Raw genomic sequence first — 26,643 nt, forward strand, 5'->3', positions numbered from 1 at the left:
TTTTAAAGAGTCATGTTACAAAAAAAATCAGTATTATCATGTTTCTATTTTACATAGATACCCACACCGTGGACACAAAAATTACTTTCCAGGCCAACCAAGAATGAATCATCTACATTAGTAAGATAAACATCAATAGGAATAATATGAAATATTGTGCAAGATTCAGAGATTAATAAAAAAATTACATTAATATTGAAGAAAACAAGAATCTGATTTGGCTGTTTTTACAAATTAATTGAAAATCATTTGAAATCTAGAATTTCTTACATAAAGTTTCAGGATCATATTCAGTATTTCAGGATTCTCTCAGGCTGCAGTAAGTAACATAGTTAATTCTCCTTTTATGCAGATGAGAAACATATTCAGAGATTTTCTGAAAACAAATATTTCTGTAATTCCTAAAACTTAAATTCAAGAAACTGATCTTGTAGGAAATCTTCTGGTGTGTGTATTACTAACTCTGTTACATTCATTAAACTATTTACACTATTCAATTCTCATTTCCAGATAGTATTCCAGTATTTTCTCAGCGAAACAATCAAGGTAATAGTCTCCATGAAAATCTATAAATTTGTATTAAATAGCTAAGGCAAAATTGTATCTCCACATGCACACACACTCATGCGCCAAAGACAGCACAGCCTAAACAGAAAGAAATGTATGATCACCACAAGGAAATGTGATCTACTAGGAAAAAATAACGAAAAGTGATATATTACAGAAAGAAAATCAGAAAACAAGTACAAAATAAGGTTTGGGGATCACTTCAATTTTATAAATACTGGTTTCCCTCAGACTAAAAGCCATTAAGACAATAGCTAGCAAATTAATAAATACTTACTAGGGAATTAGGGACATACAATGTTGAAAAAAATTGTGCAACAGGATATTTAAAATAATCGTTCAACTGAAAAGATGTTCAGCATCTCTCATCATCAGGGAAATGCAAATCAAAAGGACAAAGAGGTATTACCTCACACCTGTCAGAATGGCTAAAATCAAAAACACAAGAAATAACAGGTGTTTGTGAGGATGTGGAAAGAAAGGAACCCTCTTGCACTGTTGGTGGGAAGGCAAACTGGTGCAGCCACTGTGGGCATCAGTATGGAGCTTCCTTTAAAAATTAAAAATAGAACTACTTTATGATCCAGGAATTGCACTACTGGGTGTTTACACCAAAAATATAAAAACACTAATTCAAAGGGATACATGCACCCCTATGTCTATTGCAGCATTATTTACAATAGCCAAATTATGGGAACAGCTCAAGTGTCCAGCAAGAGATGAATAAAGAAGATGTGGTATATATACACAATGGAATATTAACCATAAAAACAATGAAATCTTACCATTTGCAACAATAAGGGCAAGCTACTAGAGACTATAATGCTAAGTGAAATAAGTGAGTCAGAGAAAGACAAATATCTATCTCACTCATATGCAGAATTTAAGAAACAAAACACATGAGCAAAAGGAAAAAAGAGAGAGCCAAGCCAAGAAACAGGCTCTTAACTACAGAGAACAAACCAATTGTTACCAGAGGGGAGGTGGTTGGGGGGATGAGGGACATAGGAGGTAAGGATTTAAAGAGTACACGTATCATGATGAAAAATAAAATAATCTTTCAACATTCAATAAAATTTGAAAGCAAATATTTCTTAAGGTCAACATTTTCAAATTTCAGCATAATACAAGCATCTGGTAGAGGCAATTATTTAACATCCCCCCGCCAGCCGTCTAGTACCATCTAGTGGTTAACATTCATTAAACAACTGAAGAAAACCTGTGTCCTATATACAGCATGTATAAAAAGTGCCAGGCCTTCCCTAGAGTCATCTTTAGTGCTGTGGACACGCACACCACCCCCCCCCCACACACACACACAAAACAGTCCCAGAGCTGCCTAGAAAAATGTACAATGGAAATGTCTGAAAAGAGTAATTAAGACCTACAAGAAGCTGTCATAGAGATGTAAAAAGGCCAACAGTAAACGGTAAAATACACATGAATTTCATGCGGGGAAAAATACAAAAATTGACTATTCTTTCCCAACTGACACGCAGAAAATTTTTTAATTAAAAATAATTTTTCTCTAGTTTCAAAAGTACACAAAATCCTAGTAGAGTTGAAGTGGAAGAAATAAGACCTGTCTATAAAATTTTTAATTCATTAAGAAATTCAGGTATTCAAATGGCAACTTACATTTTGAATATTCTCAGTTTATCTTCTAAACCACAATGATAAGAAATCATCTAAAATGACAAAAATGGCATAACATAGCTGTTAGACCACACACTTTTTTCTTCTTATTTAAAAACTCAAGATACGGACTTAAATTGGAAATTCCTTTATTTCACACCGTTTCATAGGCAAACGTTAATATAAGTGAAGTGGCCAATTTCTCTCTGAATGATGCCAGAGAATACCCAGTGGCTGAGGTGTGGACAGTCTCCACAGCATCTCTCAGCAGTGAGCTGCATGTCTGATTGAATCAGCCTAACTTATGAACAAGGGACGAGAACAGTCACCAGATTTCCCAGAGCCTCCTGTTCCATGTCTGAGTTTAAATGTTATAAACGAGACTTTCCAATAACACTCTGGACTTGTTTACCTACACACATATGCAGACAAACACACGGCATGTGTAACCAGAGCTAATGGATTTAGTATAATGAATGTGACTCGGTCCCTTAACCTGTGATAGTTTTCTAAAATCACATTCCACCAAATACTGAGACAAAACAATGGCAACAATAACAACAACTCCAAATTTGACAAACTGGCCTCCTGTGTAGTATTGCCTACATTGAGAACCCTGATCCAGGTTCTTAAACCATCAGCGCACAGAGAGAATATGTCCAAGGTTTCAAGCAAAATAAAAACCCAGGTTTCGAGATACCAACAAGGCCTAAACAAATTTGGGAGGCATAAGGTATTAGTCATAAATAATAAGGCAGGGTTTTTTTTATTCTCACTTCTTCCAAGTCTATATGCAAGCTTCATTAGATGCCTACTTTGAGGGCACCTGGGTGGCTCAGTCGGTTGAGCATCCGACTTTGACTCAGGTCGTGATCTCATGGTTCATGAGTTCAAACCCCACGTTGGGCTCTGTGCTGACAGCTCAAAGCCTGAAGCCTGCCTTGGATTCTGTGTCACCTTCTCTCTCTCTCTGCCTCTCCCCTGCTCATACTCTCTCACTCTCAAAAATAAACAAACATTAAAAAAAAAAAGGCCTACTTCGAAGTCTAATATGTTCTCTGCAAATGCTATTTGAAAGACAGCTATGTATACCCCATAGATACCCTTAAAATAGCAGGTTAAAAATAAAGATAATATGGGAATGCAAGCTGGTGCAGCCACTCTGGAAAAGTTTGTAGGTTCCTCGAAAAACTAAACATAGAACTACCCTACTACCCAACAATTGCACTACTAGGTATTTATCCAAGGGATGCACATATGCTGTTTCAAAGGGACACATGCACTCCAATGTTTATAGCGGCACTATCAACAATAGCCAAAGTTTGGAAAGAGCCCAAATGTCCATCGATGGATGAATGGATAAAGAAGATGTGGGATATATATACAATGGAGTATTAGTCGGCAATCAAAAAGAATGAAATCTTGCCATTTGCAACTACATGGATGGAACTGGAGGGTATTATGCTATGTGAAATTAGTCAGAGAAAGACAAATATCATATGACTTCACTCATAGGAGACTTTAAGACACAGAACAGATGAACATAAGGGAAGGGAAACAAAAATAATATAAAAACAGGGAGGGGGAAAAACGTAAGAGACTCATAAATATGGAGAACAAACAGAGGGTTACTGGAGGAGGTGTGGGAGGCGGGGATGGGCTAAATGGGTAAGGGGCACTAAGGAATCTACTCCTAAAATCACTGCTGCACTATATGCTAACTAATTTGGATGTAAAGTTATAGATAGATAGGTAGATAGATAGCAGATTCTTTAACAGTGGGGGGGGAAAAGAATGTTATTGAGCACTTTTATGTGCTTAGTATGTACTAGTTATATTTTACCTCACTTAAACTAGGTCATTGTTTAAGTAATAATAATAAGTAGTAACCAATACATTACCATGGATACTTTCTGGTACAAAAACATGTGTTACCTGTCTTTTCTCTTGAAAGATAATCTTATAGTACACATTTCAAATAAATGAAATCCTAAAGTGAAAAGAAATTTAAAAAATTAAAAAAATAAAGATAATAAAGGGGTGCAAGTGTGGCTCATTGGTTAAGCAGCCGATTTCAGCTCAGGTCATGATCTCCTGGTTCGTGAGTTTGAGCCCCACGTCGGGCTCTGTGCTGACAGCTCAGAGCCTGGAGCCTGCTTCGGATTCTGTGTCTCCGTCTCTCTCTGCCCCTCCCCTGCTCACGTTCTGTCTCTCAAATGTTAAAAAAAATATTTTTAAATAAAAAATAAAATAAAGATAATAATAATGATGACTAAGTCTTACATAAGGCTTACCCAGTCACTGTCCCAAGGACTTTACATAAAATTTTTACTTCCCACAACAAGAAGTAGCTATTATCTCCACTTTACAGATGAGGAAACTAAGACATGCTTAAGGGAACATGGCTGGGAAGTGAAGAGATAGTAGCAGGTTAGAAGCCAGGGAGTCCACTCGGCTACAGGGACTGCATCACTTTCTCTTCCCATGTCAGGAAGGCACCTTACCCTTAAACTCAATTAACAGCACCACCACCCACCCAGGCACCTGAACTAGAAATCGGAGTCATCCTACGAGCCCCTCCTTCCCTCACTCCCATTAACAACTCTGCACCCAATTCTGCCCATCCACCCTCAGATATGGCCAGTCCATGTCTCTGTCCCACCTGGCCCTGCACTCAGCTTAGCTCAGACCCAGAGGGAGGCTGTGTGGTCTCAGGGACAAGCAAAGATTTGGGAGCAAGACAGACCTGAATCCCAACCGTGTGTCACACTGAGGGAAGAAAATCAGCCACTGCCAGGACTTTAAACTAATGGCATTACTGCTTGAGGCCTTGAGTTTTCTGCTCCTTCCCAGTCCCATGCAAACTATTTTCTAGTACTTTTAGCACTGAATGGTTATTTTTTTTTTAAGTTTATTTATTTATTTTGAGAAAGAGCAAGCAAGGGTGGGGCAGGGAGGGAGGGAGAAAGAGAATCCCAACCTCTGTGCTGACAGCACAGAGCCCAACATGGGGCTCAATCTCATGAACTTTGAGATCCTGACCTCAGCCAAAATCAAGTCTGATGCTCGACCAGAGGAGTCACCCAGGTGCCCCAACACTGAATAATTATTTTCTAATGAAATAAAACTAACATTTATTGGGCACTCCCTATGCACCAAGCACTGTTCTTAGTCCTAAATCCACCCATTTCATCCCCAAAACACGAGGAAGCCCTAGCATTACCCCCATGTTAGAAATGAAGAGGTTCAATAATATTTCCAAGGTCACACAGTTCAAAAATGCGGTTTCTTAGCAGTGTGGAGGTTCCTCAGAAAATTAAAAATAGACCTACCCTATGACCCAGCAATAGCACTGCTAGGAATTTATCCAAGGGATACAGGAGTACTGATGCATAGGGGCACTTATACCCCAATGTTTATAGCAGCACTCTCAACAATAGCCAAATTATGGAAAAACCCTAAATGTCCATCAACTGATGAATGGATAAAGAAATTGTGGTTTATATACACAATGGAATACTACGTGGCAATGAGAAAAAATGAAATATGGCGTTTTGTAGCAACGTGGATGGAACTGGAGAGTGTGATGCTAAGTGAAATAAGCCATACAGAGAAAGACAGATACCATATGGTTTCACTCTTATGTGGATCCTGAGAAACGTAACAGAAACCCATGGGGGAGGGGAAGGGGAAAAAAAAAAAAAAAAAGAGGTTAGAGTGGGAGAGAGCCAAAGCATAAGAGACTGTTAAAAACTGAGAACAAACTGAGGGTTGATGGGGGGTGGGAGGGAGGGGAGGGTGGGTGATGGGTATTGAGGAGGGCACCTTTTGGGATGAGCACTGGGTGTTGTATGGAAACCAATTTGACAGTAAATTTCATATATTAAAAAATAAAAAATAAAAAAATAAAATAAAAAATAAAAAATAAATAAAAAAAAAAAAAAATGCAGTTTCTTGGGTCCAGACTCTGCCAATGTGATTCCAGAAGCTCTGGTCTTAATCATGGCTCAATACTGAAACGAAATACCTCAAGGTTACTACTGATACTACCGAAATCCTTGCTAATTATTTATGCCACCAAATGTAATTAACAGGAATAAACTCCATCAATACTGCAAATAAAGCTTGGCTTTAAGTTGAAAAGGTCTCTCAACCAAAGCTCCAATAATTTATCTAATAAACATGAAAGACAACACTATTGAGAGAAGAGGATGTTAAGCGAAGCCCATCAATCATGCTTATTTGATCATTTCATTCTCTCATAATTAAGATGAGCATATAACTCACTGTCAAGACCTGGATACTTTTGAGAGTTTAAGTCTCACTTGTGGAGCTGACACAACAGGTGTATACAGGCACAGCGTGGGCAAACCAGGACATATGGCCCCCATGCTAGTGACACGTAACAAAATTTGTGTCTACATTATGATTTTGTTATGATTTTTATATTTTAGTTAAACAAGCTACTTAGGACAAGGGAAAAGAACTCAAGGAATCCAGCCATCACATCAACAAGAAGCCCCCAACGTGAAGCTTCTTCCACCAAGTTTACTAACGAAAACTGAACCCCTGGAGTCAACAAAAACTCTCTAATGGATGCTTCCTGGAAGTGCGGATGATGTTTTCTAGGTTAGTATTTGTTGCTAGCAGTTTTGCGTAATGCCACAAGAAAGAACATAGCCTACCCAAATGGAGTATTTTTGTTTGCTTTTGCTTAATGAAGGAACACATTATCTAATTCTAGTCTAAATTCTTTCTGTCTTTCACAGCAAGACCACCATGTATCTTTCTTAGCACTATCAATTATTAAGAGCAAAATTTATGATTGGGAGGATTTCAACCCATTTGAGACAGAGGCTGCATTCGCCCTTCTCAGGCAAAGGCTTCCATGGAGACACTCAACAGGCTGGTCAGGAGGCAGAGCCACAAGAGGGCCCAGGTGTCAGCTAACTTTCACAGCAGGATTAGATCAACGCCACCTGCAGGAAGTCTGTAAGGCTTCTGAAAGAGGCTGATGAAGCCCCACCCTGTTCAAGAGGAACAGAGGTTCCAAACTAGCCTTCAGGTCATGATGAAGTCACACGAGCCTAGCCAAATGTCCTCATTTAACACGCCTAGTGATCCTTGAGGATCATAGGGTAGCAGCAAGTACAAAACACAGAAACTTGGCCACACTGACTCTTTTGTTATGATTACGCCGACTGGTCCACACAAAACAGAGGGAGAATCACTGCTGTGCTCAAATTATTAACTAAAGAGATATGCAGCTCTCTACAGCATGAATTGCCTAAAACCACAAAGAATTTCTCAGTCCTGCTGCTGAGGAAATTAAATTGCCAGGGACAAACACAATTCTCACACAATCCAGAAGGACAAACAAATATGTTCAGCTAACATTGGCGTGCTGGGCACAGAAACTGATACGGCATACTTTCAGGTGTGGCCTACGCTTTGGGCGAAAACTGGAAAAAAGAAACTGCATGCGATCACCCACAACACTTCCTCTGACTTCAGTTAGGCTCAAATTCTCTGAAGACTACCCACAAAGCCTTCCCCTAAACTGGCTAGGATGAGCTCCTCCCACACACATCACACACAGCATGAGCAAGTACAATCGGTTTGTCAGAACTCTGGGAAAGTTTATCTAACAGAAATGAAGTAATTCTCTACATTCTTAAGTCTCATTCCTGCTCGACGATTCCACTCTCAAGATTTCTCAAGGCTCATCTTCCTAACCTGTTCTAACAATTTACTAAAGAGCTGAGCAGTTACAGCACTAAATACATGGTCTTATAAATCCTCTCAATCACCTGACCTAGGATGAATCAATATACAGATCAGGGGCTCAGAAACCTACAAAAAGGAGTTCAAAACCATGCAGAAGCAAGTACTTACACGATACCCCTAGGATAATATTATTAAAAATAGTCACAGTTCTTGTTTTAGATTAATTACATCAGCTAACTTTTTACCTACAGAATTAGAGCATCCTGTAGTGGATAGTCTCAGCCTCCTCATATTTTAGAAACACACATTCACTCAACACGCACTTCTGAGCACCTACTACGGTAGTGGGCACTGGGGCAACCCAAACAAACCAGCAAGTACAGCCACAGCCCATGCTAGCCAGGGCAGGTTTTAAAAACACAGGCCACATGGGATGAATACTACCACCACCAAGGTATCAGGGACACTTCCAGAAAAGTGACCACTAAGGCAAGTCTTAAGGTCAGACGGAAGCAGAATGATGATTATCAGAAATGGTGCATTGCAGAGAAGCGGAGATGGTAAAAAAAAAAATGCCCTCTTCTACTTCCTCATTATCTTTCCAAGATATACAGAGAAGAGGAAATACATGCACCGAAGTTTTTGTTTTCTTTTAACAGTTAAAGTTCTCCATGTTGACTGTTTGCTAATAACATCAACTGAAATTCATTCCTTCTGATTCTTAAGGTCAAACACAATCTAACACCAGCAACACAGAAAATCTATTTGAGCATTTCAACTAATTGGGACAAGGTATTCAACACATAACTCACCATTAGTGCCACCCCCAAGTGAGGTTTCGTAGAGTATCTACACAATATGTAAATATTGTGTATATCAATGCATGTTATAAACTGTCACTTCTGTCATCCTACCAGAAGGTGGACATATTGCACCAAAAGTCTGTTTCTCCAATATAACTCTCAGAGCTAAGTACACAACTGCCATCGAATTCACTCATTTCAAGAAGTTAAAAAATAACAAAAAGCATTGTTTTCAAATAAAACCAACTAAGTATGTTTCAATGGCATAATTCCTACCACTCCACCACTCTAAACCAATTCACTGACTTGGGCAGGATTTAATGCTTCACACAGAGAAACACAAAAAGGCCATGTCTGTACTCAGTTTTCCTGCCAGGTTATACTTTTTAAAGTACATCAACAATCATTTTACTACAAAACAAAAAATTCATGGCATTCTCAATTATGACCTCCCTCCTCAGCATGATAATTAGAACCCTCCACATTGTGGCCCACTCCACCTTTGCTGACTTTCTATCCATGGTACCCTCGCTGTCACCATGTTTTTAAATCCCAGATTGAAATTCACCCCAATTTGTAAATAAAAAAGCCATTTAGTAAGAACCAAAGACCATCTCCTTCAGAGAGCCACTTCCAAACCTATTTCCTTTAAATATCTCTGTAAATTCATACAATGTTCATATAGGGCCTTTTACTAACATCCTCTGTAATTCTTATCAATAGATTTCTCAATGTCCAGTAGAATCCTACATGTATTCACACACCCCAACATGCACACACAACTATAAGTCACTTGCCAGCAAAAACTTTTATTTTTTAATGTTTATTTGTTTTTGAAAGAGAGCAAGCGAGAGTGAGAGAGACAGCGCGACAGCGCATGCACAAGTGGGGGAGGGGCAAAGAGAGAAAAAGAATCCAAAGCTTGCTCCAGACTCTGAGCTGTCAGCACAGATTCCGAAATGGGGCTCAAACTCATAAACTGACTGGAGCTCAAACTCATGAACTGTGAAATCATGACCTGAGCCAAAGTCAGATGCTCAACCAACTGAGCCACTCAGGCACCCCAACATTTTTTTTAATGATGTAACCCAGTAAATAGCTGCTATGCTTAAAATAAATTCATTGAAAATGTTCTTACTTATCTAAGGGCTGATCAATAGGGACCAAATAAATAAATTATGGAATACTAAAGAACTATGAAAAAAGAACAAGGAATTTCTACCAGGCTAATGTGATTAAGTCCCCAAGACAGCATGTTGAGAAAAAGCAAAGTGCACAAGTGTGTGTTACCATGCAAAGAAGCAAATGAGGAAAATCTGGGATAAAGCACTAACAATAAAGTTGTTTCTGTACTTATTTAAAGATTTTGGGATAAGGAACAAAACAGGACATTTATGGAACCAAGAAGAAACAAAGTCAGCTTTTAAGGACAGCTGACAACAAGCTAGATGGAAACTGACTGGAAACAATAACAGACATATTTGGGGATTACGTTAATCCCACTCTATTTGTAGTACGAATACACAAGGGATATTTATATATAACCATTCTTAGTCCTGAAAAGACAGAGTCCAGCCTGGAAACAGTGTTGGAGAAAGGAAATGTAAATGTGTCTGTGAGCATGTGGGTGGTAGTAGCCATCATCTCGAGGGTATGTGAAGAGTTCTGAGAAAAAGATGTATCAGGATGAAGTCATACAGTACTCTTTGGGTTCCAAAAAGGAAATGGGAAGGGGCTGCAGGAACACAGAATTATACAGCATAAATCAAACAGTACAGAGGAAAACATTTTTTTAATCTTTTTGTTTCTTTTTTTTTTTTTTGATAGCAAGAATCCTGAAAGCAGGGAATATGACCTCTACCTACTTATTATTTTATTATTATTAATATGATCATTAATATTTGTATTGAGTCTGGTATCTAGTGGGCTGAATATAACAAACATCTAATTTTAAAAATACATAATGATATGATCAATAGTTTGTCAGGATAAAACACTTTTGCAAACCTTAATAATACACTTATTTCCAATTCCAAGAGAGAAATACCTGTACAAGATCATCTTCACATTTAAGCATATCCACAAAATGCCCAGGATACACCTCAAGGAAATACAAAATGGTGGCAGGGCCAATCTGCACTCCTGCGTTGAAACAGGCTGAGTCATCCACAAATGTGCCCATATTTCCCGTAACTCCACATTCTGGGATGGCTGGGGCCAGTTTCCAAAACCTAGGTGACACAGTGAGGTGCACAGAAAAAGGAAGACTCCACTCTTAAGACTTTTCTGCTAAGAGGGAGTAACAGCAGACAGTATAAGAACAGATTTACATCATTCATTTGCACCCAGTGGAGAAAAAAACCGATGAGAGAAGTGATCGGAAATATAAAACTATGAAAATAAAAATATAAAATATAAAAGGCCTCAGGAGAAGTCAGACAACATTGTTTTCGTTGCATAAGCCTCCTTTTGATACCCTTTCTTCCTCCTTGGGTTTCGCCTCATCTTTGGCTGCTCTAGTCTTTCTCTCTCACTACATCTATGAATGCTCACCTCATTACCACCACCCTCCTGGTACTCTGATCATCAAAATTTCTGCTCTCAGGGAAGACATCTGCATGGGTGTCCAAAGACAGAGCAACAACTTATAAGGGGACCCCAGCAGCTGGAGTGAGCTGAACAGAAGAACAGGTCTAGAGGTAGTGCATCTGCCCAGAAGATGAAAGTTCCTCCAAGTGTTATATGATCAGAGGCTCCAAAACAGGAAGGCAGGGATGCTCACACTTGGCCACATTTCAGATTTACCAGAAGACATTTGAAAATATAGATTCCTCAGCCAAAACCACAAGGATTCTGATTTGCTTTATTTGATGAAGTGTCTTGGAATTTGCATTTTTAAAGCTCACCAGGTGATGTTGATGGCCAGTCAGATATAGAAACAAACAATGACTTCAAAAGAGTCACAACTGGGGCGCCTGGGTGGCTCAGTCAGTTAAGCATCCATTTCAGCGCAGGACATGATCTTGCAGTTTGTGAATTCAAGCCCCGCATCAGGCTCTGTGCTGAGAGACAGTGCAGAGCCTGGAGCCTGCTTCAGATTCTCTGTCTCTCTCTCTCTCTCTGTCTCTGACCCTCCCCCAATCGCACTCGCCTCTCTCTCTCAAAAATAATAAACATTAAAACAAAACAAAACAACAACAACAAAAAGATCAGAACTGCTAGGTAAGCAGAGGGCAAATGGGACAGTCCAGAGGCCGGGGGCAGGAAGAGGTAGCAGCTCTGGGTATTTCCTTCAACAGTCTCCCAACCGTGAAAAGATGAACCACAAGACCTGGCCTTGCCGCCATCAGTTGGGTCCTATGGCCCAAAACTCTACTAAGGCAATTTGTCTTGAGACATGCAGTCTTAAGAACACAAGATGAACAGACAACTCACCAAGTTCTTCTTGGATGCTTACATGTTCATCTTCCCTCAATTCCAAGCCTTACCCTCTGCCTCTACTGCCGGCCCTGGCGTCTGGAGTCTGCCATCTGCCTCCCATCACTCTCTTTGCATTCCTCATCTCACACTAAAATGCGGTGTGATTACACTCAGCAGTTTTTGATGAGAAAATACACTTTTCTTGTGTTCCCAACAAGGACAGTCCCGGTGTACCGGACTCTCAGATGCTTCGTGAATTAACAAATCTGTGTTCTCTATTCATCTGATTCTAAAAAACACCCACAGGGCTGGGGAAGGAATCCTTGACTGTGGCTCTGAAGGCCAGCTGCAAAGTCCAGTCCTGCCACCTACTAGCTTGGACAACTTAAGTTTGCTGCGGCTCTATTTTCTCACTGTAAACACAGGCATGGTTACCCCTCAAATGGCTCCCATGTGAATTGGCTGTAAAAGGATCTAATACAAAGAAAGTGCTTCTGAGCTGAGTGTGGGAGTGTGCATCTGTGGTTTGATCCAGTTTTTGGCAATGAATGTTCCACTTGAGTCCCCAGCTGTCCTCTCCATGCCATCTTGCCCTGCTACCTGCCAATACAAGTATAGACAAATGCCACAAACGGGCTTCCCACAAGTCAGGTTTTGTTTAGACTTACATTAATCTGAAAAGTCTTTGATTTAGATAACAACGTGCAAAATTGGGGGAGACCTAAAAGTACAGTCAAGAGCACAAGATCCAAGAACTGCTCTGCCAGAGTCCAAATCCCAGCTGGAGGAACTGTGGAAACTTACTTAGGATTGCTGTGCCTGTTTCCTCATCTATTAAGAAAAAAGGTGGGGGAGGGGATAGGAATGGAACCCACCCAGCTGACAGAGTTGTGAGAACTCAGCGAGTTGAAACACATAAAACACATTTAGAACAGGCCATACACTCAGCACTGGCTCATCCACAGATGAGGCAACACTGGACCCTGACAAGCTCCAGCCATGGCAGCTGACCCCATGGGTGGGCCACGAGCTCCCTACTTCATCATTTCCTCATCCCTCTGGGTCTTACACACCATCTACCTCACTTATCTAGACTACCAGCCATCACATGACCACCTATATAGGGCTATCTCCTTGGCCTTGGACTTTGCAAGACCTGGTACCGGGAGGACAACAAGCAGGTCCAGTGAATTTAACTACATTTCCTCCCAGTCACCCTCAGTAACAGGTATGTAGTGCACTCCATGGCGATTACAAGCAGCATAAGAGAGCAAGGGGACAATTAATGGGTGCTTCTGGGACTGCGAGAATAAACAGTGCCTCCAGCTATAAATCAGGGAAGTCTTCAGAGCTGCAGCTAAGAGACTATTAGTGCCAAATCATCCATTTAATCAGCGTCATGTTTACATCCAAGGGGCTCTGTAGTGCGCCTGGTAATAATAACCAGGCTCTGAAGGCTAGTCCCTACCTCCATGTATTTACCCACCACAGCTCGTTGCAGCTGAAGCCAACGAGCCTGGAGCCTATACGCACACAGGTGTTCTTAGCCCCAGCAGTCCAGGCAGCAGCAAGCACTGCACGGGCCCGTGCTTCATGAGGGAAGAGACCTGGGTCTGAGTCACAACTCCATGTCCAGGGACTGGGATACTGCTTACCACATAGTACATACAAAGTATCTAGAACAGCACCTGGTTTATCAGAAGCATATAAACAAGTGCGAACATTTATTGTGACTGCTAATCTATACGTTTTTTAAGCAAACTGAACTTTATAAGCGAAACCATGAGCCCATAATCTGGCAATGGAACAACCTGAGTGAACACACCTGGTATTCAGGCATCTTATAAAGGACATTAGAGGTCATGGTTTTCTTTCTTTCTTATCCGGTACTGAGTCACACTTTGATAAGGGCTTTGCACCCAAACACTGAGTGCTTCTCAATCTAACTGCACACTCTAGTTCAATAGGAAAGGTACTGGAGCTCTCTTCAGGACATGACAAATTATACCAGGTAACTTGAACTAAAAATAGGAAGTGGGTCCTGCCTCTCGCCTTCCAAACAGCACAAACCAAGCAAAACGTCAACAAGCTATGTGTTTACCTGAAGTACTACTCCTGATCTGTCAGTAATGCTCAAATATGGAAAAATTAATGTGGAGAACAAGTGACAACAGCAGCACCTCTTATCTAACACATGTGGCCACTGATGTCAAAATGCTTATTTACTCCAATGCTGGTTCTGCATTTCCAGGTCACCCCAATCACCACCTATTTGTGAGCAGCTAGTTACACTGGGTGGCTGTTGCCAAGTTCCTCCTACCAGTGTATTTCAGACAGAACCACGTCTTACCCACCACAGCTGCCACCGTGGACTACCACAAGTTGATCTGGCAAAGATTAAGAAGAAAATCTATTTAGATTGTTGCCTAGCTCTTCGCTTGCCAAATGATGTGGTGATGTTGAAAAAAGTAGAAAATTTCAAGAAGGGGGGGTGGGGTGGAAGCCAGGGTTACTTTGGATCACTGAAGGAAAAGAAGTAGCACAAAGGCCAACCTGACACGCACAGAGATCCAAACATCTCTCTTCTGTTTCCATTTCCTGGCAGCAGTGAGTAAATTCTGACTGACCAATTCAGCTGTGACAGGAGACCCATTATTTTGTGGTTTCTGTCAAGTTCCTGATTCTCATCTGTTCTTCAAGATGAGCAAGAACTCTGCGTGTAACAGACTTTCTCTGGAGTGTATATTGAGACGTATTCTGAAATGAATGCTGTTTGACTCACAGTCCAAGGGCTGCAGACAGGTAAGGAAACAGATTTTCTGTGAGATAACGTGAGCGCGTATGAGTGGTGTTATGAGAACAGAAATGATCTGTGCGCTGGGTGGCAAGAATGCCCGGTAACACTAGATGATTCCCCATTCTTAGTAAGTCGCTTTTTGTTTGAGCACTATAATTGGTTGCTATGGGATTATATTTGCTCATACTGAGTCTGGGATCCAAATCTGAAATTTTATCATTGATGACTACTTAGGATTTCCAATTTGGGTTATTCTGTGAAGAAGACACATCAAAGAGAGTGCCTAAAGGTATTTATGCAGGACAAACATTTTTAAAGGTTGTAAACGTATATCAAAATTGCCTCTAAGAACTATACAATCTATTATTACTACACATATAAGTCAGTGTGAATGTTTGTTTGTACTTGTATGAGTCCACATATAACATAGTTATTACCTGTATGGACATATACTCATAAAGGTAAAAGCCTGTGTCTTTGCTGGTGTTGGCATAACGTAACCCTACTAATATCTAGTAAGATATTTATTTGCCTTTAAAAAGAGTTATAAGCTACAAAAACACCTATGCATAGCAAAAAATTGAGTTAATCTGCTACTTACTATGGTTTATGACTAATCAGCTAAATTATTTCAAATATTTTAAACATTCTGAATTTAAATTACACACAGGGGAATTCTACAATGTGACCATATTCAACCAATCTCATGCAATCGATCTAGTCCAGAAATATATTTTTTTAAGTTTTTATTTCTTTTCATGAAGAGAGAGAGAAAGCAGGGGAAGGGCAGGGAGAGAGGGAAACAGAATTCCAAGCAAGTTCCACGTTGTCAGCACGGAGCCCGATGTAGGGCTGGATCCCACAAACCCAGAGATCACAACCTGAGTCAAAATCAAGAGTTCAATGCTCAACTGACTGAGCCACCTAGGTACCCCCAGAAATAATTTTTTTGGTAAAGTACACCTAATCCTATGGAGAAAATCAATCAAAAATCACACTGGTTTAAAAAAACACACACACACATTGTAGTTCACATATTCTTCTTAAGAAAAACAGACTTAAAAACAATTTTAGCACTACAAAACTTAAATATCATTGATAAGTTATAAAAAAACAAGAAAACATAATATACTCACCATAAAATATCAGAATAATATACTTTCATCATTTTTGAGCCTACAAATTTTATGCTCCAATAAAATCCATAAATACACAATAATCGTATGCACACACATACACAACTGGTAACATACACATAAACTGTAAGTTATCGCATCCATTATAGTGTGCTAAGGAAGAAATGAGGGCACAAATGAGATACTCAAAGCATGAAGACACAATAAGGGGAAGTGGGCAGGGTGTGGGGAAAGAATTGCCATTGACTGAGATATTATAGTGCCCACCTCACACTTGAAGAAGCATGTAAAGAGCATTCACTACCCTGACGAAGACCATCCAGCTGATCTCACCATGAGCCTGAGCCCTTGAGCACATGCAAGGCACTGGTACTCCATTCATGGCAGCTCCCAAAGGCCACAGGGTTTCAATCAGCCCAAACTTACCACTGCTACACCTGCTCCCTCCCCTTCCACCGCACCCTACCCAATCACCAATCAGCAGGTCCTAAAATCCTCTTGGACTGCTTTCATCCTCAACCATGCATTTGTAGGATAGTATTTTTTTAATTAATTTTTTAAATGTTTATTTCTTGAGAGAGAGCACAAGCAAGAGAGGGTCAGAGAAAAAGGAGGGAACAGAGGATCTGAAGAGGACCTGGAGCAGGGAGCTGACCACATACAGCAGGGAGCTCCATGTGGGGCTCAAACTCACAAACTGATCACAAGATCATAAGATCATGAGATCACAAACATCACTACCTGAGCTGAAGTCAGTTGCTCAATCAACTGAGCTACTCAGGCACCCCTGGAGGATAGTATTTATAATTCTCTGGCTATAACAATGTTCGACCTAGTATCAGGCACACATATTAGGGGGGAAGTTATACTTAAAACATAAAACTATCTCTGACATCTTTTTTTTAATTTGGTTTTAATGTTTATTTATTTATTTTTGACAGAGAGAGAGAGAGAGAGAGAGAGAGAGAGAGAGAGAGAGAGAAACAGAGCAGGGGTGGGCAGAGAGAGAGGGACATACAGAATCAGAAGCAGGCTCCAGGCCCTGAGCTGTCAGCACAGAGCCCGATGTGGGACTTGAACTCACTAACTGCGATATCATGACCCGAGCCAAAGTTGGACGCTCAACCAACTGAGCCACCCAGGCGCCCCTATCTCTGACATCTTTAAATAGAGTACAACAGTTGGGTTGGGGGAAAGGTGGCAATAGAAATTAAAGTCTCTCCTGGGGCACCTGGGTATCTCAGTCGCTTGAGTGACTTCGGTTCAGGTCATGATCTCATGAGTTCAAATCCCGCATTGGGCTCTCTGCTCTCAGCACAGAGCTGGCTTTGGGTCCTCTGTCTCCCTCTTTCTCTGCCCCTCTCCCAGTAGTGCTCTCTCTCTCTCTCTCTCTCAAAAATAAAAATAAACATTTAAAAAAACATTAAGGAAAAAAAAAGTCTCTCAAAGGCAGAAGACTCAAGGTGGGGGGTGCCACATTAAAACAGCTAATGCATGGGAGGGGCGATGGGCTAAATGGGTAAGGGGCATTACGGAATCTACTCCTGAAATCATTGTTGCACTGTATGCTAACTAATTTGGATGTAAATCAAAAAAATAAAATTTAAAAAGTAAATAAATTAATTAAAACAAAACAAAAAGACCTTCCACAAAGAAAAAACAACGAATCCATACACTAAGTAGCCAGTTACTAAGTAATTACCTTCTAGGAGGCCAGGCCACCAAGCTCCCTGAGTCCCATTCCCTGATGTAAAGCTGATAACATCAGTACAAAACTGCTACAGGACTCAAATAGATCATGTATGTCAAGTCTTTAACACAGTAAGACAGGAAGCATTGAGTAAATATGGGCTGACATCATTTTGTTTTCACTATCATAAAGACCTCAAGGTAAATGTATATGTAATTATATATAAGACCACTGGAAAACAGAAGAAGGGGGCATGGGAGAAAGGAAGGAGAGAGGGAGGAGGGAAGGAAGAAAAAAACAGTCAAGGTTATTTGCCACTAGATCTAAGATGCTTCTGAAGTCAAGTGTGGACAGAGGAATATTGTTGCCTTCAGAGTGAATTTAGGTGTTGAAGCTTCCTAGGCCAATGCCTTTATGGTAAGAAACCAGAAGTCACATTTATTTCATTCGGTTTCCGCATTTCCTTGAAAGTTAGCTGTCTCAACCTGCCAGCATGGGCAGTCTCTGGCATACCAATAACAGACCAGTCCAGAGATGACAAGCTGATGCCAACATGAGCTTACTCTGCCACCTTCCTCATGGGTATCTGCACTTGCAGAAGACTGCCTAATAGAGGATGACTGAACAATAAGGAGAGTTTCTTTCAAATGAAAATTACACCATCAGTGCAAGAGTGCCAAGCTCTTCTAGGTAGAACAGTCGTTCTTAAAGTGTCCCAAGACAAGATGCATCAACATCACCAGGGAACTTGTTAGATATGCAAATTTTTTACCCCAGGACTACTGAATTATGAAATTTTGGGAGTGAAGCTTAGCAATCTGTGTTTTAACAAGCCCTCTAGGTGATTTTGCTGCACAATTTTGAATTCCACTGGGTAAAATGACCATACATCCTGGGACAGGGTTGGGCTTGATTGTAAATAGTACAATTTTGTACTACCTAAGTGGACACTTCCTACTTAAGTGACCTGGTTTGGACAATAAATTATATGATGGTCCTCACATTTCAGAGTGGATACTATAAAGGATGGGCTCTATTTACTACTTGGGATGTCAAATTAGCTTCAAGTCTGCTGCCACATTCTGGTAGTAAACCCACAGAGTCCCTGTATGTTGAAAAATGCATTGCCTCATAAAAGTCTAGGGGGCAAGGATCCTATCTTTCCCCCAAAATTACCCACTAACAAACTATATAAAATTCTCAGCTTCCTGAGTATCATATGGGATCAAGTTCCCTCCATCAGGTCTTTAAAATTCTTTTAATTAAATCTTCTGGCTCCTCCACGGGGAGTTTTCTAGGGTGCTAGTTGGTAGAAGAAAAAAGTACAAACCTAGTAGGTAATTTACTAGCCTTATTTTTATCATAATAATAACTTAACTATATTAATTCCCAGAAAAACTAAGTTTGCCACAAAGCTTCCCAATCCACCTGTTCTTTTAAAGGCAAAGTTAAATGTTGGTTATATGCTTTTGGATCTGATCAATTTTTGACTCCTTTGAAATGCTCTGTCTTGACACAGCCTGAATTAAATTGCTGGGTTTTTATTCAACTCTGAAGTCTTCCTTCTGTTGTTTCTGAAAAGCATCAAAGGCCTCGGATATCATGTTCTGACCCTTCATCTCTCAGATAAGAAAATAAACATACAGGGACGGTGGCTTCTACTCAATTACATAACATCTGTTGTCGAACTCAAGATGTCAGAGAAAAACCATCAGCTATTTGGCAGCTCAGACTTGGCCCAAAGGAGACTGTGTACTTTGGTGTAGTCACTGGGACAGAAAATCTGATTCTCAATTTTTCAGGATCACACGCACTGATTTTCATATAGTCACTATACTATAGCAACAATTTACACCAAGCAGACTTGCAATATGTCAAGTTCTCCTTTACTGTGGGAAAGATACCTGGCTGGAAAGCAAGACTCACCCATTGCTTATAGGATCTTCCCAGTGAGTTCGGTGCTAGAGTCAATGGTTTGATAGATAAGCTCATAGAAGGCTTCCTCTAAATAAGGAATGTTTCCATCCTGATACAGAGGGTAAATGAAATCTTCTTCCCATTCTGGACATATTTCAGTCATTCATTAATTCAGTAAAGACTCATTGCATACCATGTGCCCACCATGATTCTAGATGATGCTCAGGAGCTGGCCTACAGCAGACTCCCTGACCTCACGGAGCTTACATTTTAATGGGCACCAAGACAAGCCTTGACATCTTCAATGTTACAACAATCTTTGAACATATTGTAATGGATTAGATTATATTTTATTTATTTAATTTTATTTGTTTATATTTATTTGATGTAATAGATTATATAGATTATATTTTAATTTTCTTTATAGAGATCTGAAGGGCACCTAATCTCATCAGAAGCCAACCAATATTTACAGACTTGATCCAAATCCATGTCCTAACCCTGTTATAAGCTGATACCCTACATATACTGATGACAAACACAGGATATGGAAAACAATACAAATTTCAGTTAAATATTGTAGGAATTGGCCTTAGCATTTAATATTCTCTTTTTCCTGGCCCTGAAACTGCCTACCTATGTTTCTGCATAAGGATCTCACTGTCTCTTCCCCTACTATAAATATCTCTGCACGCACCATTTTTACAGAAGTGAAAAACGGGAAGAGAAAGGGTATACTGAAATTAAAAGAAAATCTAGGGGCACCTGGGTGGCTCAGTCAGTTAAGTGTCAGACTCTTGGTTTCAGCTCAGGTCATGATCTCATTGTTCATGAAGTCGAGCCCTGCATTAGGCTCCATGCTGACAGTGCGGAGCCTGCTTAAGATTCTCTGTCTCCCTCTCTCTCTACCCTTCCACAGCTCATGCATGCACTCTTTCTCTCTCTCTCAAAATAAACAAATAAACTTAGGGGGAAAAACAAAGAAAAGAATACCTAAAATTGAAGGTTAGCTGTCTTGTTATCACTGAATCTATGAAGAGTCATACAGCAGCAGCCCTTATTACTAGTGCCATGGAGACAGGTAGTTTGTTAACAAAAAAAAGGGAACAAAGTCAGAATCAGTGTTAGAAAAGGAGATCTCCTTTAAATACATTACTTTAAATTAAAATACTTAATGTACCCCTACTGCCTACTCTTTTGGGGTTGTGGCCAGACTATTTTGTCTGGGGATGGGTCTGCTAATTTTCCTTCAAAAACCAGAACTGTAGCATACTGCCAGTCATGTCCAGTTTCTTACTTTATTTCAAATACTATGAGAATTTTTAAATTCTTGAGAAGCCATGGGAGTAAAATAACAAAATAAAAAACCGAGACCTAGACCTAGACTCTTAAGCCTTCGAAAGAACGGAGTGTGTCTTAGCCTTACAAGGAAATAGCACAGTGAAGTTTCCCCACAAATGTTCAGTGGATTGACGGCAGTAAGGAGGATCTGAACAAAGTAACTGTTCCAAAGAAACAACATTCTGCCTCACTAGTTTTTATCTAAATCCATTCCTACCCTACCTAAGAAAAGGTACACACTATGCTTTCACTAAAAGACGACTTTCACTAAATCCTAAGTCCTCAAGTCTACAAAGCCAAGGTATATAGCATAACAGTAAAGAGCAAAGATCATGCATTCTGGAATCAGACTATGTGGTTTCAAATCCTGACACCACACCACTTACTCTGATATCACCTTGATAAAGTTATTCATTCAATGATTCTATGAGTTTCCTCACTGATCATGGAAATTAAATGAACATGCATAAAGTATCCAAAGAATGACTGGCATGACATAAGAGTACAATCAATGTTTACTGATGTCATCACCATCACCTTATTTCTCAGTAACACAGTACAGTAGTTTGATGACCACAAGAACAGTGGAAGCCAAAGAGAGATACTTCAAATTCTAGCTTGTCAAAACCTCTGTCTGCTCAGTTTATGCATCTGTAAAAACAGAATAAAAATGCCTACCTAAAAATAACTATTGTAACAGTTATCATAATGTCTGGTATACAGGTGACAATCAAAAAGGATAGCCATTAACACTCATATATATAGATGTAGCAAAGCTACATTCCACCAGATGTCCTCTCCTGCACATCTATCAAACCTCCATCCAAAGAATCTTAACCAGCATTTTATTGTGGATTCAGTCTTTCACTTGGAGCATTGGAAGAAAAACTACCTTCCCTCAAGAAATAATTTTGAGAAGATACCCACTGAACATATAGGCTATAATCTAGGAAAAATTATGTGCTACACTGTGCAGTTATAATAGGAGCTCAGAAAAAGGAAAGAACACTGTGTGCTGAAGCATCCAGTGGACTGAAGAAACAAAATTAGGCTGAATCTTGAAAAAGGAAAATGACATACCAACAGAGGAGTGGGAAATGATACACTGAGTAGAGAAACAAATTCAATTAATATTTTTACTGACCTCTAAAAGCATGTCTTCCTTTATCCTTGTCTTGATCCCTTGACCTGAGATCTTGATCCTATTTGGAATTATTTTCCCTTCAATGGCCAATCTCTGACATTTCTCAATTTCCATCTTCAAAACAGAACATAAACCATTTCTTGCCTAGAAAGCCTTTCCTGTTTGACCTGCCTTTTTCTGAGAGCTCGTGTGGTGCATATTCCCCACCATCTTTCCAACATCCTACACCATTTACACATAGTTTACAATATGCTTTCAACATCCTTACTGCTCTACAGGCCAGTTTTACACCATCGATTTTTTTCCCCCACTTAATTTAGGTTGGAGTGTAAACTACATACAATAAAATAGAAAGATTTGAAATGTAAGTTCAATGAATTTTGACCCCAAGTAAACACCACCCCAATTATTATACTTGAAAGCTCCCTTATACTTCTTTCCACTCCTACGTGTCCACTGACCTGATTTCTGTCACTAGAACTTAGTTCTACCTGTAGTAGAATTTCATTGAAACATAATCACACAGTACATACACCTTTTGTGTTGAATTCTTTTGCTCAATTTAACATTTTGAGATTTATTGTTGGGATCACACTGTTGGCATCTATCATTCCTCTTGATTACTAAGTGATATTCTGTAAGTATACCATAATTTCTTTACTCGTTTTAATCTGCTGATGAACATTTGAATCATTCCTAATTTTTGTTTGTTATGAATAGGGTTGCTATGAATACTCTAGTAAAGGGCTTTTTATGGACATATGCTTTCATTTCTCTTAGGTGAATAGCCAAGGAATTAAATTACTAGCTCATTAGCTGTATGCTTAACTTGATTAAAAGTTACCAAACTGCTTTCCAAAGTAGATTTTCTACTTTATACTCCAACTAAAAATTGTTCTATTTCCTTGTGTACAGTTAGTATTGTCAATATTGGTGTTTTGGGGTTTTTTTTGGGGGGGGGGTTGTTTTAATTTTTTTGGTTTTGTTTTGCCATTTTAATGGGTGTGAAGTATCTCATCATTATAATTTGCATTTCCCTATTAACTCAAGATGCTGAACACCTTTTCATCTGTTGCTTGGTCAAACATCTTCTTTAGTGAATTGTTTCTTCATGTCTTTTGGCCATTTTTTTTTTTTTATTGAGTTACAAAAATTCTTTAAATAGCCTGAGTCATTTAATAGAAGCATGTATTGTGTATTTTTCCTCCCAATCTGTGGCTTGCCTTTCATTTTCTTAATGGTATCAAATGAAAAATGGAAGTTTTCAATTTTAAAAAGGTACAATTTATTAACTTTTCATTTTATGATTAGTGTGTTTTGTATCCCAATAAATTACTGCCTACCCAAGGTTGTGAACATACTCTATATTTTCTTCTAGAAGCTTTATGGTTTCAGTTTTACATTTAGGTATACAATCCATCTTGAATTGTTTATTTGACTCCTTATTTCACCTGGTAATAGATCTCGCAGAGAAGAAATGATCTATAAACACTGTTGCTCATTTACAAGTGCCCCCATGGGTTAAGACAAAGCCTGTTGAAGAGGCCTATGCTTAGCCTACGGTATATCCTGGATGGAAAATCTACTCACAGGAATAAAGTCACAAATGTGATCCAAATGGACACACAAGTCTCCATTTGAAAGTGATGGTCTGGCCCTGCCTTATGATAAGCTTTTAACTAGGATAGGGATAATCCAAAGTTTGCATTTTTTTAATGAACAACAGTTTAACCCAGCACTTGTAATGAACAACAGTTTAACCCAGCACAAAGAAACAGAGGACAGTTTGCTCACAATAGTTTCTTCCTCTTTGAATATGCATTAGATCAATTACCATCTCATTAGTATAGACGAAATTCTCTTTAATGAATTAGGCTTCATCAGTCAAGTGATTCTTAGCAGCTCCACTTTAAACTGACTTCTAAAATGAGTAATAAATGATTACTCAAAAAGATTACTCTCTGGGGACATTGTTCCTATAGCCTTAAACATATGCATTATTTTATAAGATTTAGAGGACTTTTAAAAATGTTTTAGTAATATTTCTTCTAAAAAATATGTCAAGTCAAACCATAAATAGAATTATTCCTGTTACTCAAAGATTATTACCTAAGGCATCTAATATAAAGCATTTCAAGTTATTTCCTTGAGATTTTACTAAGAAAGCACAAGATTGGGAAGAGTAAAAATACTCTTTTCCACTTATTAGGGCTTGGAGAAATTAACAAATTAACTAGGATCATAGAACATTTTCTGAGTACTTAGCAATGAAGTTGGTAAAAATACTCCATATACTAAAAAATGAAGAGACTGTTCTGAAGAGTTGTATGTTGCCAGCTGGTTCCTTGATACTGAGCTAAAACGCACTCACTGTTTAGCAATTCTTATTTTTTATTACCCAGATGACATTTATGTTTCCTCAAGTGAGGAACTGCCACAGGAAAACTATTCACAGCTAAACGAGAACCTAGGCACTCATTTATTTGTAGCTTGCACGTCCCTCTATGTTTAATGACTACCCAAGATTCACAAGCTAATATTGCTCCGAACTATCAACAAGGGGCACCTGTGTGGTTCAGTTCGTTAAGCATCTAACTTCTGTTCAGGTCATGATCTCAGTTTGTGAGTTTGAGCCCTGCATCAGACCTTGTGCTGTCAGTGCAGAGCCTGCTTCAGATCCTCTCTCCCTCTCTCTCTTTTCCCCTAGCCCACTCACAAGCGTGCATTCTCTCTCAAAAATAAACATTGAAAAAAAATTTGTTAGAGAAACTATCAACAATAGTTGCTTAGAATTTAGGGCAAAATAGAAGAAAGTACCATATGAACCTGGCATTGTTTCTTTTTGAAGAGAAAAAGGAGTTTTCATGGCTAGCCACTTCAATGTGGTTAAGTTATGCATTTAAATTCCTTTTTCTCATCAAGTATTTCCATTTTCACCATTCCCTTAATGGAACTCCATTACTTTTATGCCTTATTCAATGTATAACTTTTTCTAAAGCCTTAAGTCAGAAAGAATAAAAGCAGCAAAAAATAAACTCCCAGTAAGGAATATTGTCTTAAGCCATATAGTCCATGAAGCGTTTAGTTAATGGTTCCAATAACAGTCAAAATAAACTTTTCGTTTAAAGAATTTAAGAAACTCTACCATTCAGGAAATACACTCTAGAATGAGCTACCCAAAATTTAATTTGAAAAGTTCTCTAGGACTTCACAGCACTGATAGAATTCACTATTGCTAGCTATGAAGTAAATCTTAGTTTTCCTGAACACCCATTTCAAATCACACTGAAGGCACCTGCACCCCACGAGAGACTGCACGGACTTCACATCAGGAAGGAGTTTATACAAGTTACAGGATCCGATGGCATACAAGGACCGAGCACACCAGTCCCTCCCTAGGAAGAGGTAGCTTTTCTTTCATAGAATGGCTACAGCAATTTTTCTTCTCACTCTTGACTGTCTTCTTAACAAGCAGCCAAATGCCCCTGCGCACACGTTTTATTTTTCCCAGTCACAAGCCACCAAATCTCAAAGCTTTTCTCCTACGGCTAGAGTTCCTTTACACTGATTCGTTCGTACCACTTACTCATACACTCCTTCATTTACTTAAAATCTTCAAAATGCTAGAAAAGATTATTCAAAGAAAAAATAGCTAAGACTAATGTGAAAGTCAAAAAACACAACACGCCAAAAAGGACTATACTATTATACAAGTGCTTTTGTGCAAATATAATTTTCATAATGTCTAAAGTCTAGGCAAACTGTGTTTGCAGGGTGGGGGGGTTGTTTGCTGTGTTTTAGACCAGTGAATTTATTTATTGTTTTAGTTCTTTTTAACACTTATTTATTGTTGAGAGACAGAGACAGAGCATGAGCAAGAGAAGCAGACACAGAATCTGAAGTAGGCTCCAAGCTCTGAGCTGTCAGCACAGAGCCTGATGTGGGGCTCAAACAGCAAGATCATAACCTGAACCCAAGTCAGATGCTTAATCAACTGAGCGACCCAGGGGCCCTGTAGACCAGTGAATTTATTGATGAGATACTAAAATGCCTTTGGATCAGAGATCTTAGGTTGTACTAAAACCAGAAGCTGGAAATGCTCTAGGCCCTACTTTCTTCCTCTAATCTGTTTTTGTCCTTGAGCTGTTTCATTCCTGCTTGTTTTGTTTTGGCAGAGAGACTTTACTTTTTGCAAATACAACATTGTAATTCACATCTTTTCTCTTTCACTAATGTCACTGGTTCAGCTTCACATTTCTGGGGTCTGCAGGTATCTTTCCACCAGCTACACAATCATCTCTGGAACTGTGGCCGTGGGCATAGGGTAATAGAGTTCAGGATTCTTTCTGTTGGGTGACATTCTTAAAGGAAAAGTGTCATTGTGAACTCAGTGAACACTCCAAAAGATGTTAGGTGAAATATCATGCTGAGAGGCTGACATCTGTTATCTGAGTCTATTCTTTCAA

At 39.3% G+C, this 26,643-nt stretch overlaps 2 protein-coding genes across 19 annotated transcripts in view; one reads left to right on the top strand and one right to left on the bottom strand.

Annotated features, from left to right (window-relative positions):
• MED12L (mediator complex subunit 12L) overlaps positions 1-26,643 on the bottom strand; it is a 333,571-nt gene that overhangs the window by 136,341 nt on the left and 170,587 nt on the right. The gene's annotated exons all lie outside the window — the stretch shown is intronic.
• The window catches only part of P2RY14 (purinergic receptor P2Y14), a 56,445-nt gene continuing 44,266 nt past the window's right edge, over positions 14,465-26,643 (top strand). For 3 of the 4 annotated variants that reach the window (XM_060638977.3, XM_060638974.3, XM_060638978.3), the window contains exon 1: positions 14,494-14,954. The gene's annotated coding sequence lies outside the window, so the exon portion shown is untranslated. Of the gene's footprint in view, positions 14,955-26,643 lie in introns of all 4 variants that reach the window. The other variant, XR_014135237.1, reaches the window with a different exon arrangement.

This window comes from Panthera onca, chromosome C2 (assembly GCF_046562875.1).
Source record: "Panthera onca isolate mPanOnc1 chromosome C2, mPanOnc1 haplotype 2, whole genome shotgun sequence".
In the NCBI taxonomy this organism is placed as follows: Eukaryota; Metazoa; Chordata; class Mammalia; order Carnivora; family Felidae; genus Panthera; species Panthera onca.